Below are 12,731 nucleotides of genomic sequence, written 5' to 3' on the forward strand. Positions count from 1 at the left end.
GTTATGTAGCAGAAACACATCTGCTAGACAGTACATTTTAATTTTTAATTTGGCAATTAAGTTTTAAAAAACGACATTCCCTTAAGATAATTGGCTATTTGCAAAACTTGTTTGCCAAATCATAGCTCTGCAGCAGTACACCTACAGGTAGGGCTGATATTTTGGAGTTCTTCCCCACAGAAAATGAATAACTGTGTAACTTTGAGAGATACAAAAAAGAAAATCTTCATGGAACGCATCCTGGAACTCTGGCTCCTTCTAATGGATTTTTATCTTCACCAGTTGATCTGAATTAAATAAACACTCACTGGACACTTTATTAGATTCATTTGCGTCTACACAAGTAGCTAATCAGTCAGTCACATGGCTACGACTCAGTGCATTCAGGCATGTAGACTCGTCGTCGAGATAGCTTCCTGAAGTTCAAACCAAGCATCAGAATGGTGAAAAAAATGGGATTTAACCCTTTGATGCACAACATGGGTCAAAAGTGACCCAAATCCAATGGAAAAAGAGTATTTCCTGACCCACACTGGACATCAAAAGGTTATGGGACTGAACGTGGCATGGTTGTTGGTCTGTTGACTGTCTAGTCTGAGTATTTCAGAAACTGCTGATCTACTGGCATTTTCACACACAAATATCTTTAGGGTTTACAGAGAATGGTCCAAAAAAAGACAAAATATCCAGTGAGCAGCGGTTTGTGTGGACAAAAATGGTCAGAAGAAAATGGGCAGACTGGCTGGAGATGATAACCACTCGTTACACTGAACGCACAACACGTCCAACCTTGAAGAAGATGGTCTACTGTAGCAGCAGGAGACCACACCGGGTGCCGCTCCAGTCAGCTAAGCACAGGAAACTGAGGCTACAATTCACACAGGCTCACCAAAATTGGACAATAGAAGGTTGGAAAAACACTGCCTGGTCTGATGAGACTCCATTTCAGCTGGTCAGAATTTGGCGTAAACAACATGAAAGCATAGATCCATCCTGCCTTATATCAACTGCTACTGGTGGTGTAATGATATTTTATTGGCACCCTTTGGAACCCTTAGTACCAATTGATTGCTTCAACACCACAGCCTACCTGAGTACTCTCCTCTAACATCTACAGTATCTATTCCAAGCAATGCTTTTCCAATGACTCCAATGTCTGGCTGTCTGTAAACAATGTCTCTGTGTTTGACTATTCCCATATTAGATTCATTTAAGAAAATAAGCCATCTAGTAGCCTATATTGGATTTGGTTAATCTTGTTATACATACGCAAAAAAACAAACCCAAAAAACCCACATTCATTTGTCAAAGACTAAATACATCGGTCCCTCATTTACCTTGTTCAGAATTTAGCAAATGATTCTGAATCATTTAAATGTGTAATACCTCTCAAATTATTAGGGGAATGTTGCAGTATTTATTAATTGCTTAGAAAAGGGCTGTGTGGATGGTATTCATGATTTGCCAGCGAAAATCTAAATGAATAATAGATTATTAATATTGCATTAATGTATTATCCTCAGTAAATATAGGCTATTTGTTTTTTGTGTGTGTCTCTCTGTGTGTGTCTGCATTCAGAAGTGTGTGCTCACACTGGCATTATTTATGTGTGCGTGTGTGTATTTATGTTGTTTTTTATTTTAGAAAACAAAAGGAATCGGCACACAGATCTGTCAAGTGCTGGATTTCTCCGTGTGGTGAAGGTCTCTAATTAGAAATACACAAATACGCTAAGAATTTTGAGGATGTATCTTCTTTGTAAGCCTGGAACAAAAAGCAGAAAATAAAACCTCAAATGTGTTTATTTGCTGCAACCACTAGCAAGCACAGATATCCATGTTACTATCTGCATTACTGTCTGAGTGCTATTTCCAGAACCAACACACATAGCCTTAATCTGCAGCTTTGCATGAAGAATAATACATTGTGAGGACTGCCCTTTATTATGTGATGTTTATATATTGACTGTTTTTCTGGAATATTCAGCTGCAGGCTTGTGTTTTTTGAGTATGTAATAATTGTGTGTATATTTAGGACACTTTTACTAAATTCTTATTTTAAAAGTAGCCACTTAAAAAAAAGAACATCTGCTACAGATTCCACCAGCTCAGAGCATTAGCATTAGCATTAGCTTGGCAGTCTGACGTAGCAAACCATTGGTTGTACAATGCAGTAGGCTTAGTGTATTTTTGTCTTTGGAGATTTCCACTGATCATAGTTAAACAACAAAATGAGTTAATAAAGTTTAAAGTTACATTCACAGGAAGAATGTTTCTAAACTATAAATATATATTACAAGAAAAGCACTCAGAGAGCAGACTTCTTCACCAAGGCTGTTCATTCCTCAATTTGAGTATTCAGAAATCACGACAACATAGAATCTAGCCTTTTACTATAGATCTACCTACAGACTAAATAAATAAATAAATAATGACCTTGCGGTGAGCACAGGCGTGTGTTATGCATGTGTATGTCTTGTACCGATACCGAATAGCGTTACCAAAATATGTAGCGGGCAGCCGGAATTGATGCAGGCACCTGATATAGCTTTCACTTGTTGTCATAGTTAAAATGCTATTTCGCAATGATAATGAAATCTTGAACAAATCCGTGGATCTGTGCTATATAATGAGGGGTCCTGGTGTCATTTCTGACCTTCCCTTAAAATTTCATCCAAATCCATCTGTCTGTTTTTAAGTAATTTTGCCCACAGATAGACCAACAGAAAGACAAACGCATGCAGATCATCATATAACTCCACCGCATTCCTTGCCAGAGTAATTATCTGAAAGATTGCTTTCATGTAAAGAGAGCTGTGAATAAATGACAAATTTTATTTTATTACTCCTCCAAGGAGGTGGAGTTTTGTGTCGATGGTTTGTCTGTTTGTCCATATGTTTGTCTGTGTGTTAGCAACATTGCTCAAAAACAGATTCACAGATTTAGATGAAATTTTCAGGCAAGTTCAAAAATGACACAAGGACCAAGTGATTAGATTTTGGCAGGGATGCGGCTTATAGTCTGGATGCATGGATTTTTTAAAGATTTCAGCCATCAGAAATGCCATAAGGAATGAGCAGTCTTGGTGGAGTGCTGCTCTCTGAGTGTTTTTCTTGTTTTGGGTATATAGTAATAGAATTAGCAGTGCTGGCCAATTGTGAACTGACCATTTCAGCCTCATTGCCCAGATTTTGAAGCAAAACAATACTATACTAATTTTTTGTGTCACAAATATGCACCTTATCAATGAAACAATGATTTATTAAATATTTTAAAAGTGTAGGCTTAATTTTCACAGTAGATATTTAGATTGGTTTTACCGGGAAAAGCATCGATGAAATTATTGGTTCCTTTCCATTTAAGTTTGCAGTTTTAAGGTCCCATGGTTGTGTTTTGTGGCTCAGCCAGCTGAAACACCTCATTTAAAGGAGACATTACACCTGTACTTGTGCTGAAAACACTCAAAGTGTCTGCTGGGAAAAAGGTCTGTGGACACCACAAGCCCTGAGATTTCCACGATTAGAGCCCTTCTCTCTTCACCAAGTGGCTCCTCACTCTCTCACTCTCCTAGACTGCTGTGAAGCAGCTGACATTAAAATCGATCGCTGTGAACACGCTGTCATTCCTGATACCACGAGGGACTCGACTAGTGGGGAAACCTGCAGACAAGCACATGCATCTCTGACGGAAACAGAAGGTGAGGATTGTGTAAGACAATTTGCAGGTCTTCAGACATTTTCCTGTAACTTCTCAGTCTCAGATGCTTCTTGATGTGACTTCATGGACACATTTGGTCAGTAGGTTCATATTTAATAATGTGGTGAGAGAAATACTTAAAATTAATTAAAAACTAGTGTACATTTCTAAATTTCTGAAGCTAAAAGCTTTTTAAAGATGCTGTTCAAATGGAGGTACATAACATCATATTTCGATTTTTTTCTTCTTTCTTCTTAGTGCAGTCTAGGCCAAGTGTTCACAAATGTTACATCAGAGTTCATTTTTTTAATCTATTCAGTTATATTCATGTTTAATTCAATTGCCTTACAGCTATTCATGTCCACTTCCAGAATTCTTTCTTGATTCTCATCTGAAATTTATCATCTCTAAGGCAAGTGGGAGTTCAGGCTGAGTCTGTGTCCTTCGTGTTTCGAGGATCTGATGACAGCCACCGCTGGATGTTGAAGTTCTTGTGCTTCCCCAGCTTGGAGCCCAACCATAAGCCGTGGCTGGCTGCAGCAGGGTGTCACACAGGGGTCATGAAGAGTTTGGTCGTTTGAACTCTCCGATGTTAGCTGAAGCATGGAGGCATCAATGCTCGCACCCCTCCAGGCGCTGCTCCTGCTAAATCTGTGTCAAACTGCATGATCCCAGAGCATCTCCTCTGCACTGCAAAATCACAAGAGACATCAGTTGTTCGCCTCTGTTGCTATAGGCTGATCAATGGCCGACCCAGACTTATTAAGCCGTGTAAATGAGAATCGACAGGGTCTAGTAGGTGTGAAAGGGGGTGCTGGAATTGAGACACATCAGATGACCTCTTTGTAATGTTTGAGCCGGTTTTAAAGTTCCTGTGTGTCCCATATGTGAACAGCGTGATGTGAAATCAAGGATATTAAATCTTGTATTAAATCATATCTTGTAGTATTAGAATTCCTAGCACCGTTATAAAGTTTGGGGTCCCTTAGAAATGTCCTAATTTCTGAAAGAAATCTTTTTTTTAATGAAGATAACATTAAATTAATCACAAATACAGTCTAGACATTGTTAATGTGGTAAATGACTATTCTAGCTGGAAGTGGCTGATTTTTAGTAAAATATCTCCATAGGGGTACAGAGGAACATTTCCAGCAACCATCACTCCTGTGTTCTAATGCTACATTGTGTTAGCTAATGGTGTTGAAAGGCTCATTGATGATTAGAAATCTATTGTGCAATTATGTTAGCACATAAATAAAAGTGTGAATTTTCATGGAAAACATGAAATTGCCTGTGTGACCCCAAACTTTTGAATAGTCGTGTATGACCACTGAGACCTCACACTGTGCAGATCTCTGCAGAGTCTTCTTTGCTTCCAAAACTGTGTCTTACTTGCTCATTATTTCAGTTAATTTCCTGGAGGTTGTACTCAGAATTTCCTAAAATGAGCTGGGATGTTACTATTTATATGTAAGACATTTCCTAACAAGAACAACATTAGGTGTCACAAGAAATCATCTTTTTTGCCGTACTAATTTTTCTTTCTTTCTTTCTTTCTTTCTTTCTTTGGTCTTATGTGGATTACTACATAATATCAAGTTTTAGTAGAACAAGTTACCACAATGATACACATGAAGGGATGAAAGAAATGCAAGTAGACAGTTTATAGCTTCATTCTTAGGAGAACACAAGCTTAAGAACTTTTTAAAAAAGGAGCCAGAAATTCTGAGCAGTGGCTTCCACCATCAAAGATGGCTTCACATTGCCTGAATCAAATGGCAGGTGAAAAAAGAAAGCTTTTACGACTGGCGATTGAACATGCAGAGAACATAACTATTAGGAATATAGAGAACATAACTATGAGCAATTCCTTTTTCTCTCTTCATAACAGGAAACACTAGTAACTTTTCTCAACATGGTTTGGTGGAGTTTGCTTTGGGCTCTTTCTGCCCCCCAGAGGTGAACATTATATCAACTGGAGAAGCACTCAGAGAGCACAGTGCTCCACTAAGGCTGTTCATTCCCTCATAAAGCATTGTCAGAAATGCAGCCGTTTTTGTGTTAGAAAGGCAGCATTTGTTTATTAGTTCTTGATGATCAGAATTCACAGCAACATAGAATGTGGCTATTTAATATAGATGCACCCACAAATAAAATGACCTTGCACTGAGCACAGTCATGTGGTGTGAATGTGTATGTTATGTAGGAATACCAAATAGCATGACCTAAATATGTAGCGGCCGGTGGGAATTCATGGGACTTGAAAACACCCCCACAATTTAATCAACTGGTCCTTGTATAATTTCTGACGGATAGGTCCTGATAAGTTCACAGTGGTCAATCTGTAGTGTGATCACAATCATGTGATCATCAGCAGGCAGCTGACGTAGTGTTCACTTGTTGTCATAGTTACAGTGACACCATACCACTATCTCGCAATGATACAGAAGTCTTTAACAAACCCATGCATCCAGACTATAAGCCGCATTCCTGCCAAAATCCAGTCAGTTGGTCCTTGTGTCATTTCTGACTTTCCCTGAAAATGTTATTCAAATCAATTATTGAGTCATGTTGCTGACAGACAGACAGACAGACAGACAGATGGACAAACGTCAAGCCTTGGCAGAGTAATAATGTAGTAAATAAAAAAGTGTGAAAATAAGTCAAAACATGATTTAAATTTTCGATTCTTCATAATATCCACCCTTTGCTTTGATTACTGCTTTGCACACTCTGTTTGTAGCGTTCACTTCTTGTCATAGTTACAGCCAGGCCTTGCTGCTATCACTGCCAAAATTTAATCACTTGGTCCTCGTGTCATTTCTGACCTTCCCTGAAAATCTAATCCAAATCCATGAGTCCGTTTTCGAGTAATGTTACAAACAGACAGACAAACAGATGGACAGACAAACCAACACCAATCATCACAAAACTCCACATGTGCCTTGGCAGAGTAAAGAAATTTGTTTTTGTATTAGTATTGAAAAAGATCTGATTTTCCATGTCTCGTGTTATAGTCAGTAGTGTGAATAGAGTGACATTTAGGAGCATCCAATAAATTAGAAGTCTTCATTGGCATGGACATCATGTAATGCATGTTAAAAACAAATAATTATACAAACCATATGAGTGGCTAAACAAGCGTGAAGCATGAAGAAGCATTGGCAACAGATGGAGTTTTCCTCCAGTGTAGAGAAATCTCATGAAATGCACATCAACCCTGCAATTAGTTAGCTGTGCTCCTCTGCCCTGCACACACACGCTCTGTCATGCATTCTCAATCTGTTTATGGTTTGCAAGTGACACTGAAGGCCATTTGCTGACCTACAAAGAGGCCAGTGTTTGAGTAGCTCTTAGTGGGAAAGATGCCCCCTTTTCCTTACTCCGTGGCGAAAATAGGTCAGAGGTCAGGGCAAAACCAATGAACGACGAGGATCCACACAATCAGCAACGGGTATCGTGGAGGAGAACAAAAAGCCTGGGCCGCTTGTTTATGCCGTGTTTGCTGTGGGTTGGCTTGCCCTCGAACATAGGCGACATCAGGGGCAAGAACCTTCACATCCACACGAGAAGACTGTGGGGAGGGTAGGAGAGCAGTAAAGCTGACAGAGTGCCTCAGTCACAGGTTCAACACGGCATAGAAACATTCATTAGGAAGCCACTTAAAGGTCCGACACTGAGTGCTTCCAAAAGGTATTATGATAGACTCAGTTATACATTATACTCGACTAGTGGTAGTGAGATAAAGCATTATTGTAAAGCTGCACAGCTGCAGTCAGGGCCGCCTTAGTCAAGTATTCATCAGTTCAACTGCAGGGACAGTTAGGCTCAGGCTGTGTCTGGAATCACGCTGAATTTACTGCATAGTGTGCATCATTTATCCTCTACCATTTTGTTTAATTGTAAAACTGATACTCTGTGATGTGCCCAGAACAATCCCAGTAATGGAAGGAAGACAGTTGTGTCCGAAAGAGAGATGAACACTACTCTGCGGCACAATCAGTCCAACAAACTTTACTCGTCGTCCCTTTTTATAAAGATTTGTGCAGCTCACCCTGCTTCACAGAAGACTGATGAGCTGATAATCAGACAGAACAAGGAGAAATGAAAATAAATGTAGATTTTAAAAAGACAAAACAGAAAAATAAAATAGGGTTATTCCAGCTTAAATCAAGATCCTTCTGTTTGGCCATTTCTGATTTTGTTTAAAAATAGAATAGAATAGAATAGAATAGAATAGAATAGAATAGAATAGAATAGAATAGCTTTATTGTAATCATATATGGGAGTATGACAGAAACATAAATAGCTGACACTGGATGGTGCATTAATAACAAGCTAAATTACCAACAATAAATATTAAAATCAAATGCACATAAAAACCAAACTATATTAAGAATAACAACATATGCAAAAAAGGCAAGAGATATACAACACTAATATAATATAATAAAATAAGGAACTATAGATATTTTTGAATATTATCTGTGAAATTTTAGATAGAATTTGATATTTCATTTACATTTTTTAAAATTTCCCTTCAGTCCACTTCCAGCATGTTTTTGCTGCATATTGAAATATGCTAAATGCTAAATTTGAAAAACAATATGTCAGACATTACTTAAAATAAAAACTGAAATTTTCTGGGTTTTTTTTAAAGTTTATTTAATTTAAAGTTTTTGTTATTATTTATAATCATGCCATTGATTTAAAATCCATTACATTGAACAAGTAGATCAAATAGTTTCTGATTGTTGGTGAGTTGAAATATGAACAAACACAGCAGTCATAAAAAGTCCCATCTTTGAGCACAAAAAATGATAATGTAGAAGTCAGTGATATTTTTTGAGTCATACATGGCTGCATGTCACAATAATACAAAGCAAAACATATATAATAGTTTTCAATGAGAAATACAAAAATTTAAAAAACAAAAATATTGCTAGATAGCCTGATCCAAGTAGAACAGAGTACCGGAGTTTCAAAATATAATTCCAACTATAACCAAGGAAATATATTCTTACCATAAGCAGGGTTTTTTCCCCCCTTTTGTTGTACATTTCAGTTTTTTCACATTTCAATTCACCCTTTAGCAGAATATTTGATCGATAAAACACATCCTGAATCAATGTCATGGCGAGCAAAAAAAAAAAATTTTATCTTTAGTAGTTCTTGAGATATTGTCATTCCAACACAGCCTCAAATTTCAATATAAAACAAAAAATACAAAAACAAAAATGCCAAAAGGGTGTCCACAGGCAAATTTTATACATACAGGAGTAATAATGTGTAACAAATCATCTAGACATTCAAATTCTTTTATTGATTAATCAAAGGACATTTTATTACACTTTGATGATTGCCTTAACAATATAAACATATGAAAAGAGAGTAAACTAGGCACGTTTTTGACAAATGGCCTATCAAGTTTCCAAAATTACGCTTATGTATGTTACTTTTTGACAGAAAAAAAAGTTCACTTTTTTCCGTCAAAAGTTGTCAAAAACGTGCCTAGGATATTATGGTTGCCAGCCAATTCTGCCCAGTGTTTTGGCTCTCCCTGGAAAGTTTTTTTTTCCTTCCAGATGATTTGGCAGGTACAGAACTCCTGTTTATTATTTAAATCAGGAATATATATATATATATATATATATATATATATATTATGGCATGCCGTTTAGGAAATTATATATATAATGAAAGTTGATATATATATATAATGAAACTCGATATATATATAATGAAACTTGATATATATATAATGAAAATTGATATATATATAATGAAAGTTGATATATATATATAATGAAAGTTGATATATATATAATGAAAGTTGATATATATATATATAATGAAAGTCGATATATATATAATGAAACTTGATATATATATATAATGAAAATTGATATATATATATAATGAAAGTTGATATATATATATAATGAAAGTCGATATATATATAATGAAAGTTGATATATATATAATGAAAGTTGATATATATATATAATGAAAGTTGATATATATATATAATGAAACTTGATATATATATAATGAAAGTCGGAATATAGAATGTTCAGATTTTCATTCCATCTATTCAAAGTTTCATTCCATATATTCAGACTTTTTCCTACTGAGCCCTGGAAGGACATGGCAAACAAAAACAGGAACCTTATTGGACATTTGCTCTTCAGATGAGCTCTTCAGTGATTATCTATCTGTCTTCATGGTTGTCACAGGGAACGGCGACTACGTTTGAGAAAACAGGTAATTTTTAGAGATGTTTTGATTCTGAACACTGAACGTGTTAGCATTAGCTTAGCTACTTAGCTTCGACTACATTTGCATCCCTACATAGCTTAAAGGTTAAACACATGCACCATATGTTGATGATAATGATAATATCTATGTTTATCTTTATAGCTGGTCTTAAGGCTAATTACGAGGCAGAGGTCAGCTGCTGCCTGGACACATCCATGATCACGCCACTGGTGGGACACAATTGTACTGGATTTCAGCTGAAGGCTGCTGTTCTGTCCAAACTGAGACATTTTTATTGTGACATACCCTCCACTGTTGTTAGCTTTTGATTCAATTTTTTTTTTGAGATGAGGAAATCACTATTGCATGTTTCTAGTTAAATACCCTACTTTTATGATATATCACTACAGCATGCACTTTTTATATTTTCCATCAATTTCACCCAAAAGTTGAATAACTATTTGTGAGCAGTGTATGTAGACACATAATAGAAGCACATTTCAATAATATGTCTGCTGCAGTAGTGCAGTTTATCTACCTAGATTGGTGTAACAGTAAAAAACAACAATATATGCTACTGATGTTTCTGACTAAAATCTGCTTGAAAAGCACAACTGCTTATCTGTCAAAATGTGTGTAACAAAAGTGTGCACTGAACACTGAATAAAGTCTCTGTAGATTATAGACAAAATTTGCATCTCTCATCACAAATTTCTGTTCATTCATCCAAAGTGCATGAGTAAAATACAAAACAGGTGAAGTACTAAAAAAGATTTATTTTCTAGAAAAGCCAATAGTCAACAATGCAGTTTAATTCTGGGACAGTTGCTCCAGCACCGACACCATGCGTCCCATCAGTGCAACCAAGGTTTTCATTCATCTTCTGGATGTTCTGGAGCATGGCAGAGGTCACGTCTTGGTGTCTTCTGATCTGTTCCAAGAACCGTTCCTCTGACCTCTCCAGATACTGCAGAGGATCCACAGCAGCTTCCTGGTTCCCTTTTCCTGCATAAAAGCACCAAAAAGTACTAGTTGTCAGTAATTATTTTCTATTTTCATAAACACAGTTAACTTAAAGTAAATGTTCTATTTTGTGATTTTAGGATGGGTCAGAAGATAACATACTGATCATGTTGATGTCTGCATAGTCTAAACAGATCTTACTTGATTTGGTCTGTAGAGAGGAGGGCAGCGTGGAGGAGCTGCAAGACGGAACCAGTAAGCTGCAGACTAGTGCTCCTGGTAACTGGACCTCATCATCCAAGGCCGACAACTAAATAAAATGAACAAGACATGCTGTTGATAGCATCTGTAATACAAATGATTTTATCCATTAACTGATTTATTGCTTTGTCCATACAATGTTAGAAAGTGTTACAAATAATACCTGTAATAATTTCCAACAGTGATAAATGCCTTGTTTTATTTTACAACAAAAAACACCAAAAGCATCTGTGTATAAGAAATCAGTGCATTGGATTTCCACATCTGCAAAGCTAGAAAATCACACATCAGAATTTTACCTTGAAATTATGAAAATAGCTGCAGATGACCAGTACTCTTTACTTCATTGTGTTAACTTGATCATTTCAATCAGTTTTTTAGACTTGTATTACTGATACGAAACATAATCAACACATAAATTAAAATGTGTTCGCAAAGAGTTCACTGGTTCTTCAAGGGAAATTTCAATGATAACCATATAGTTCAGTAATATGATTAATGGGTCATTGTGTAACAGCGTGGGAGGTTCTGAATACAGGTCTTGGACTGAAATATTGCTGCTGCTTTCCTCCGGTTTTATAAGGAGTTGTTTCATAGCTTGTTAGCTTACCAGCGGCTAACTGGCTGGCAAACAATAGTTGAACGCCAACCTCTAATCACTGATCCGGTGTCCGGACCGCGTTAGCTGGCGGAACGTTCATAATACTGATGTGGGACTGTTGTAGCTAGCGTATTCATAGTAGGATAACAGCAGGATGTTGGAGAAATAAAACTTACCATTATCAGGATCGCTGGTCTGCATGGCAGACTCTTAGCGCATCGCACTGCTTGAATGTCTGTGTGTTTCAGGCCGATTTTAAAATAAAACTCAATAAAATTCTCGTCCGGGTGAGTGCCCTTCATTGTCGCTTCGCCATACGGACATGTCCCTTCCGGGGCTCGGTAGGAAAAAAAGATTTGATATATATATAATGAAAGTTGATATATATATAATGAAAGTCGATATATATATAATGAAACTTGATATATATATAATGAAACTTGATATATATATAATGAAACTTGATATATATATAATGAAAGTCGATATATATATAATGAAACTTGATATATATATAATGAAACTTGATATATATATAATGAAAGTTGATATATATATAATGAAAGTCGATATATATATAATGAAACTTGATATATATATAATGAAACTTGATATATATATAATGAAAGTTGATATATATATAATGAAAGTTGATATATATATATATATATATCAAGTTTCATTATATATATATCAAGTTTCATTATATATATATCAAGTTTCATTATATATATATCGACTTTCATTATATATATATCAACTTTCATTATATATATATCAAGTTTCATTATATATATATCGACTTTCATTATATATATAATTTCCTAAACGGCATGCCATAATATATATATATATATATATATATATATGGCATGCCATTTAGGAAATTATATATTGAATTAAAGTCGATATATATTGAATGAAAGTTGATATATATTGAATAAAAGTTGAT

At 35.9% G+C, this 12,731-nt stretch overlaps 1 long non-coding RNA gene across 1 annotated transcript; it reads right to left on the minus strand.

Moving 5' to 3' along the window:
* Positions 1 to 10,710: 10,710 nt before the first annotated feature.
* Positions 10,711 to 12,152, minus strand: LOC127533902 (uncharacterized). The gene is made up of 3 exons (XR_007941785.1): positions 11,956 to 12,152; positions 11,119 to 11,227; positions 10,711 to 10,959 (listed from the first exon to the last, which is right to left on the minus strand). It is a non-coding gene; the product is annotated as an uncharacterized LOC127533902 (long non-coding RNA).
* Between the last annotated feature and the right edge of the window lie 579 nt (positions 12,153 to 12,731).

Source organism: Acanthochromis polyacanthus, chromosome 5, assembly GCF_021347895.1.
Source record: "Acanthochromis polyacanthus isolate Apoly-LR-REF ecotype Palm Island chromosome 5, KAUST_Apoly_ChrSc, whole genome shotgun sequence".
Classification (NCBI taxonomy): domain Eukaryota; kingdom Metazoa; phylum Chordata; class Actinopteri; family Pomacentridae; genus Acanthochromis; species Acanthochromis polyacanthus.